The sequence below is a fragment of the Lactuca serriola genome, chromosome 4, assembly GCF_051521515.1.
Source record: "Lactuca serriola cultivar US96UC23 chromosome 4, Lser_US96UC23_V15, whole genome shotgun sequence".
Classification (NCBI taxonomy): Eukaryota; Viridiplantae; Streptophyta; class Magnoliopsida; order Asterales; family Asteraceae; genus Lactuca; species Lactuca serriola.
Window position 1 is genome coordinate 50,611,447 of NC_136411.1, and position 8,573 is coordinate 50,620,019.

General features: G+C 29.6%; 1 long non-coding RNA gene across 3 annotated transcripts; it reads left to right on the top strand.

Annotated features, from left to right (window-relative positions):
* The first annotated feature begins 2,960 nt into the window (after positions 1–2,960).
* Positions 2,961–6,648, top strand: LOC145100116 (uncharacterized). 3 transcript variants are annotated; one of them, XR_013704835.1, is made up of 10 exons: positions 2,961–3,054; positions 3,159–3,185; positions 3,282–3,367; positions 3,512–3,617; positions 3,754–3,810; positions 4,402–4,490; positions 4,597–4,665; positions 4,930–5,055; positions 5,145–5,455; positions 6,441–6,648. It is a non-coding gene; the product is annotated as an uncharacterized LOC145100116 (long non-coding RNA). The 3 variants fall into 3 exon arrangements; XR_013704834.1 differs by adding an exon at positions 4,809–4,840 and having other exon boundaries at positions 2,980–3,185; XR_013704833.1 differs by having other exon boundaries at positions 2,980–3,185.
* Positions 6,649–8,573: the final 1,925 nt, after the last annotated feature.

Genomic DNA, 8,573 nt, shown 5'->3' on the forward strand with positions numbered 1-8,573 from the left:
AAAGATGAAATATGTATTACATGTGAAATGACCAATGTTTTAAGGATCCCATGCTTATGTTTTATCATAATAATAACATATCAGATAGATTAATGACAACGAGATTGGATCTTTATACTAATAAGTATTATTTTAATATTTAAGCATCATGTATGTATATATGTGCTTTGAGGATATGATTAGTATGATGATGTTAAGTATGGATAATAGGTGTTAATTTAAGACTTTATCTGATAATGATATAGGAATATGATGAATTATGGACATATGATGATATATAGATTAACGAAAAGAAGAATTTAAAATGTAAGTATATGAATAAATTATAAAGTGGTCTTAGCAGGATGTCAATGATTGAGGATTTGAAGGGTAGGAACGTATCATATTCTTAAGATTATTTCTAAGTCGAGGATGATGTAAGCCTTGGGTGTCATAATTAAAATAATTAGACAAGAGAAGTATGATTCTTCTATTTTGATGTTAAATACTTCATATAAAAAGTACAAGTTAAATTTAGTTTTAATGTCATGATATATAATGATCGCTTCAGGTATGAATGATAAGACATGATACATATAAGGACATTGTTAAATTTTGGTTTTCTTATTTTTAGCATATTGAATTTCAAAAACTCATCCCATTTTTAGCATTTTACTTTCACTTGTCCTTTTGGTAACACCATATAAAGTAGAAACTTATTTTTTCTCATCTATGCATTTTACTTTGCAAAATCTTCCAATTATAGCATTTTACTTTTTGTTTTCTTATGATAAGCACATTGCATTTTAAAAAATGATACCATTTTTAGCATTCTGTTATCACTTTATTTTTGGTGCAACATTGAAACATCAAACTTCTTTTTTCTTATCTATGCATTTTATTTTGAAAAATCTTTCAATTGTAGCATTCTATTATCAATTTTCATATTATTAGCTAATGGCATTTTTTAGAAATCATCCCATTGTATAGAATTGGACTCACTTTCAGTTCTATTACAACATTGAAACATCAAACATTATTTTATCATCTATGTAACTACTTTAAAAAATCATCATTATTGCATTCTTCGGTTTTTTATTATTCACACATTGAATTTTCAAAAATCATTCAACTTTTAGCGTTGTACAATCACTTTACATTCTGTTACAACACTTAACCATAAAACTTTTTTTCCTTGTCTATGCAGTTTACTTTGAGAAATCATCCATTTATAGCATTCTACTTTCAATCCTTAAATATTAAACATTGCATTTTAAAATCATCCCATTTTAGCATTGTGCTTTCACTTTCATTTCTGTTACGACGCTAAAACATGAAACCTTTTTTGATGTCATCTTTGTAGTTTACTTTAAGAAATCATCCATTTATAGCATTCTATTTTTAGTTTTCTAAATATTAACACTTTCCATTTTTAAAAATTATTCCATTTTTAGCATTGTGTTTTAACTTTCCTTTATGTTAAAAGATTGGATTCTCAAAAACCATCCCGTTTTTAGCATTGTACTCACTTTCCTTTTTGTTACAACTTTGAAATATCAAACTTTTATTTTTTCTCATCCATGCATTATACTTTGAAAAATATCCAATTATATCATTCTACATTAAGTTTTCTTATTATTAACACATTGTATTTTCAAAAATCTTCCCATTATTAGGATTGTACTCAATTTTCTTTCTTTTACAACATTACTTTGAAATAAACATGAACCAATGAAGGGGATGCTATAAATGTACAGATGACAAGAAAGATGAAATGTTTATTACATGTTAAACGATCACTATTTTAAGGATCCCATGATTATGATCTATCATAATAAATATAGCAAATAGATTAATGACACCAAGATTAGATCTTTGTACAAATAAGTACCATTTAAATATTTAAGCATCATATGTATATGTTCTTAGAGGATATTTTCAAAAATCGTCCCATATTTAGCATTATACTTTTTTTCTTTCTGTTACAACCTTGAAACATCAAGCTTTTTTTTCCCTCAACTATGCATATTATTTTGAAAGAAACATTAACCAATCAAGGGGATGCTAAGAATGAACAAATGACAAAAGATTTATTTACATGAAGCATAGCTTTATTGTAGGAATACATTAGGATTAGAATGATGGCACAAAAGATGAAATATGTATTACATGAGAATTAACCAATGTTTTAAGGATACCGTGATTATGTTATATCATGGTAATACCATAGCAAATAGATAAATGACAAGAAGATTGGATTTTTATATTTAAAAGTTCCATTTGAATATTTAAGCATCTTATATGTATATGTGCTTTGAGGATATGATTAGTATGATGAGGTTAAGTATGGATAATAGGTGTTAGTTTTAGACTTATTTCGGTAATGATCTAGGAATATGATGAAATATGGACATATGGTGATATATGGGCTGAGGAGAAAAGGGACTTTAGAAGTTTAAGCATATTAATAAATCATAAAGTGGTCGTAGCAGGAAGTCAAAGATTGAGGATTTGAAGGTTCTGAATGGATCATATAGTTAAGATTTTTGGTATATGTAAGCTTTGGGTGTCATGATTAGACAAGAGAAGTATGATTCTTCTACTTTGATGTTAAAAACTTCATAGAGAAAGTATAACGCCAGATTTAGTCGTATTATTAGCATATTGATGTTAAAAAATTCATAGAAAAGTATGATTCTTCTACTTTAATCACTTTAGGTGTGAATGATAATAAATGATACATATAGGTACACTATCAAATTTTTATTTTCTTATTATTAGCATATTACATTTTAAAAAACTATCCATTTTTAGCATTTTTCTTTTACATGTCTTTCTATAACAACAATGAAACATGAAACGTCTTTTTTCTTATATATGCATTATACTTTGAAAAATCTTCGAGTTATTGCATTCTACTTACACTTATTATAAGCACATTGCATTTTTAAAATATACCATTTTTAGCATTGTACTTTCACTTTTCTTCAGCAATGGCGGTTCAGGATCAGCAGACAGGAGGGGCAACGAAGCTATAGGAATGTTAGCTCTTCACGAAACTCTCAGAAAACTCCGGTTGGACTTATTCTGTCTTCTGGACCATTGGTCATCATTTTGAAATCAAAACGGAAATCAATCGTACTTTCTGTAGTTTAATTTGATTTCTCCTTTGTTTTCAGGCGACTTCGAGGTGGTAATGGTAGCTTGTGAGTTCTTCTTCTACTGTAGCTCTTTTCTTTCTTCATGAAATCAAACTCGGGATTCGATTATTCATGTTGATTCCTGATTAATTAATTTTGCAGGATGTTGATGTGGGAAGATGGGTTTTGCAGAGGAAGAGGTGAAGATCAAGTTAAAAAATCATTCAACTTTATAATTACGGAGAAGGGTAGGTACTTGGTAGGTGTTTATTAGTTTATTTTTTCATAATTTCTTCAATGTTTTTAATCTCAAATCTTAAAAACCAGCAAGATGCGATAATGGAGATTTCAATTAGGGTTTTCTGATTTCGTTTGATCTTCTTGAGATGCAGATTAATGGGGAAAGTTGCTTCTGATAAATGTCATAAATGGGTGTTCAAAGAGCCTTCGGAATCTGAACAGAATATTTCTAATTACTGGCAAACTTCTTTCGATGCTGTATGCTTCTCAAGAACACACACCCACTTATTTTCATCATTATTCATTTTTACTGAGTTTTTTAGCTAATAATCTCTTGAGTTTTATCAACTATTTTTGCAGATTGATTCATTTTGACTCATTTTGACTTTTACAGACTATAGCTGTCATTCAAGTTGGCCATGGCCTTTTGCAACTCGGTTCATGCAAGATTGTAAGTTTAAAACTCTTTCCCTCTTTACATACACAAAGTTGTTCGGATTTTTGTTTGGACTTAAATCTTGAAAGAGGGCAAGGTAAAAAACTTTATTATTTTTATCAATTATGTTTATTAAAAGTAAAAGCCCTCCCATTATTAAAATGTTATGCATACTTTTGACGAAAAAATCTTTTTCAATGCCCTAAAAGTGTGAAATTCTAAGTGGAGCAGTCAAATCGGGGTTTGCCTTTCTTGAATATTTCTTGACCGATAATCCTTCAAGAAATGAAGAATGAACATATCAATGGTTAATCCTCCAATCTTGATTGGTGGGGGTTGATTTTGAAATCAAGAGCCACACCCTCAAAATAATATCACAGTTAAAATTTTTAAAAAATAAAAAATAAAAAATTCACAATTTGTTTTGTAACTTTTGGCAAGATACAGAAAAGCATAATGTGATTTCACCATTTTATTGATTAATTTAGCATCTTAATTGTTTCCAGCAAAAGTTTATCATTACAATTATTGAGTGATTGCATTTGTTATGGTCAGAAATGAAGGGTATTTTCGGCAGTTGACATATTTGTTGGGATGATGATTCAGGAGAATGCAGGAGCAGAAGCAAGGAAGATGTAATTGTATACCGTTTGATGACTTCTGGTACAGTTGAGGAAAAGATATACAGAAAACAGGTTAAAAAATAATTTTATCTTCAAGGGCATTTACGTCTTTTTACACCCAACAGTTATTTTTCTATTTTTATATTTGACTTTTTTTTAATAAAAGTTTATGATGCAGATATACAAAGAGGGTTTATTCAGAAGTGCTATTGAACACAAAGAGCAAATTCCGTATTTCAGTCAACAAGTGAGTATTTTCTTATTTTTTTTTTCGATTAATAAATTATGGAAAATGATATATATATATATATATATATATATATATGTGTGTGTGTGTGTGTGTGTGTGTGTGTGTGTGTTGTGTTTGGTGTTTCTTTAACTCAACAACAGTTGCATGAAGAGCATGATGGTGACCGCAAAATGTTTGTACTATGTAATTCATTCAAAATAAGGTCTTTTTTAATGTGATTTGAATTATTAAATTTCTTCAGAACAATTTCTTTTGTTATAGGGATGCATCTCTTAAAGATCACACAAAGTTTTTTTAGTCTCTTGGTATAGCTGGAATTAGTAACCACAGTTTGCTTTTCTCAAAAACTGCTCCGGTCCCTGTTGTGCAAGATGAAGAACTAACAAGGTGATATATCTATCCTTTTTACCCTTCAAGGGCATTTTAGTAAATTCACATTTTTGAATATTTGTTTAACTTCTCTGAATTGTTTTTAGGATTAGGCAATCAACTTATGCGGGAAACTCATCTTCTTACAACTCACGTGAACCAGACATGGATGCATATGTCTTCTTAAAATCTCAATCTTCTTTTCACCTTAAAAACATATATTATTATTTTATTTTATATTTCATTTTAGGGGATAATTTATCAAAGAGATGTTAATCACATTGAAAACCATAGGGATCATCATCGGTTATATTCCGCCATGTTTAGATGCAGTTTATAACTTTTTCCTGAAATTATTTTGTTTTTATTGTGGTTTATTTCAGAATTTGAACATATTCTCCCACACATCCTCAAGCAGGTCCGTATATCTAGACACCATATTTCATTATTTTCAATCGGATTTTATTTTTAATTTTTGCTGATAATATCGACTTTGTTTTTGATTTTTTTTTTTAACCGGACTGGATAACATCGGTAGGTTCAAAAAGTTAGGAAGCAGAGAATAATATCAAACTACTTTTTTCTAATCTATGCATTTTACTTTAAGAAAACTTCAAATTAAAGCGTTATACTTTCGAATTTCTTATTATTAGCGCATTGATTTTTTTAAAAATCATCCCATTTTTAGCATCGTACTTTGATTTTTCTTTTTTAAAGGCACATTGGATTTCAAAAAACATCCCATTTTAGCATTATACTTTCATTTTTGTTTTGTGTTAAACCATTGAAACATCAAACTTCTTTTTTCTCATCTATGCATTTTACTTTGAAAAATCCTAGAATTTTTGTTTTGTGTTAAACCATTGAAACATCATAAAGCGGTCTTAGTTGGATGTCAACGATTGAGGATTTGAAGGGTATGAATGTATCATAATCTTAAGATTATTTGTAAGTCGAGGATTATGTAAGCCTTTGGTGTCATAATTCGAATAATTAAACAAGAGAAGTATAATTCTTCTACGTTCATGTTAATCACTTTATAGATAAAGTAAGAGCTAGATTTAGTCATAATGTCATCAGATATAACGATCACTTTAGGTATGAATGAATATACATGATCCATGCGGCCTTACCAGTTTCTACGCGACGAGTTGGGGCCTCCAACTCATCGAGTAGGTCATATGTGATGTACAAAATCCTTAAAATTTTATATCTGTGAGTCGGGATGTTACAATATTGGGCGGGGCCCGTTATACTTAGTGGGTAGGGCCCGTTATGCAAGTGTGGGTGGAGCCGGATACACTCATTGGGTGGGGTCCATTATATGTTTGTTTATGTATGATATGTAGTATTTTGGGGAACCCATTAAGTTTTGTGTTTACGGTTTTTAGTTTATGTTGTAGGTACTTCAAGATCAAAAGGGAAGAGCCCAGGATGATTGCACAGCACACCATCTTGTCCGCATTTTGAGATTTACATAGATATGTTTTGATGTAGTGATATAATTTGATCTTTTGGGGTTGTACGAAAAATGTTTGGATTAATGTTTTATTAAATCAAAAATGTCTTATTTGGGATGATACAGAAATGAATAGTCCAAGTTTATTTCAAGCAGATCTTGATCAAGCTATAAGGAAGTCTGGAGATTGGGATCCCTCCCTCTTTTAGGTAGAAAATTTTGTAAGTTACTTAGATAATGAAAAATCTTTAATGTTTAAGTATCTTGTCCTTGATCTTGGAAAATCTCATCAAGAAAACCTTAACCTTCAAAACAAAAACAACAAGCTTTTAAAAGAAATTAAATCAAAAAATCATGAATTAACAAATTTTAAAAATGAGCTCATGAATCATAATTTCTTTAATCTAGTTTATTTCGAAGAAAAGTATGAGGCTGTTTTACAATTTGAAAACATAAAGAAAATCATCAAGAATTGGACTACTCATTCAAGATTCACATAAATTGTTAATAGTCAAACCTCATCCGAGACTCTTAAAATCATTGGAGAAAATTTTCAAGAAGCTATTGATTTTTCAAAACAGATCAAAGATGAACCTAAATTTCCAACCATTTACGAACCAATTCAATGATATAAAAACTTACTTTGTTAAACCTGTTAATGATAATGTTCTTAATCATGTTAAAAAAATCATAGAACTGACATGTTCTAAAAAAATGCATTTACTCTATTGATCCATCAGTCAAAAGTATTGTTCAAGAATATTTTAAGGCTGATGGGAAAAGGTTATTAAATTTCCAACCTCATATGGTGAAAAACACTATGCATTAGATGTTATTTCTAACAATCTGGAATTCTGGATACTATTGTTTGTATGGAAATTCCTGAAATCCTAGAGTCATTAGAAGATAGTAAGTCAGTTGCTTCTACTTCTCCATCCTCTAAACCAGTAGACAGTAGATACTTGTGATTATTTTTAACACCACTATCTCCCTAAGAACTGTGATGTCCCTCCATATCTAGATCTCTTAAAATCAAACAATTTTAGAAACATAAATATAAAAATATTAAAACATAATTGTCAAAATCTAAAAGAAAAGGCACGGACTAGAAAATGTTATAAATTTGGTAACATAAGTCATGAAGCTCATAATGGTCCTCGTGAAAAAGGGTCCAAGAGAAGTGACAATATAATGCTCAGTCGTTGGAAATGGGAAATGGATCCGAAAGAAAACTCTTTAAATTGTCTTCCTTTGGATTGCTATAATATCCTTCCTTCTCTCAAATCTTCCATAACCAAACCCATTTCAAAATGGGTTAAAAGGAAGATGGTACCAATGTTTCCTTTGGTGACAACACCAAATGATTTAGCAAAGGACATGACACCATCAAATACAACTCTATTGAATTTTCTAATGTTTCTTATGTTACAGATTTAAAGTACAATCTTATTTGGTCTAATTTGGTCTTTATTTTTAGAGAAAAAAATACAAATTTTTGGTTTATTTAGTTTTTTAATAAAAATAAGGTCTGATTTGGAACCAAATAAGTTTTTTTTTAAGTCACCAACCACCAATAATTAAACAGGCTAGAAAAATGTAAAATCTATAAATTTCTCATTACATGAAAAAGTAAACAATAAATATTATTGATTAAAATTCAAAGTTTGATTACTATAAATATTTTCTTAATAAATCCATCTTGATGCCTGGAACCTCTCCATACCTATGGATTTCTGCATTATACATACATATGGTGTTAGTAGTATATATATCAATAAATCATATACATAATACATGCATGTAAATTAACTAGGTTTAATTTTAGACGTTTCAAATTAAATAAAAAACATTTGAGTTGTTTAAAGATATCACCCATATGCATGATGATATTAAATAAACTTGAAAGATTAATTAGTGTAGAATGAGAAAATTACTTTGAGCAATCGGCAGTTGGTCCAACATCAGGGATTCCTAGTCCTTTCGAGAAGTCAAAACTACACAGGCCTCTGATAAAATGGAAATGCCTTATGTCGTGATTCTGCAACAGCGCCTGTAAGCAACTACATGTAGCCGCACG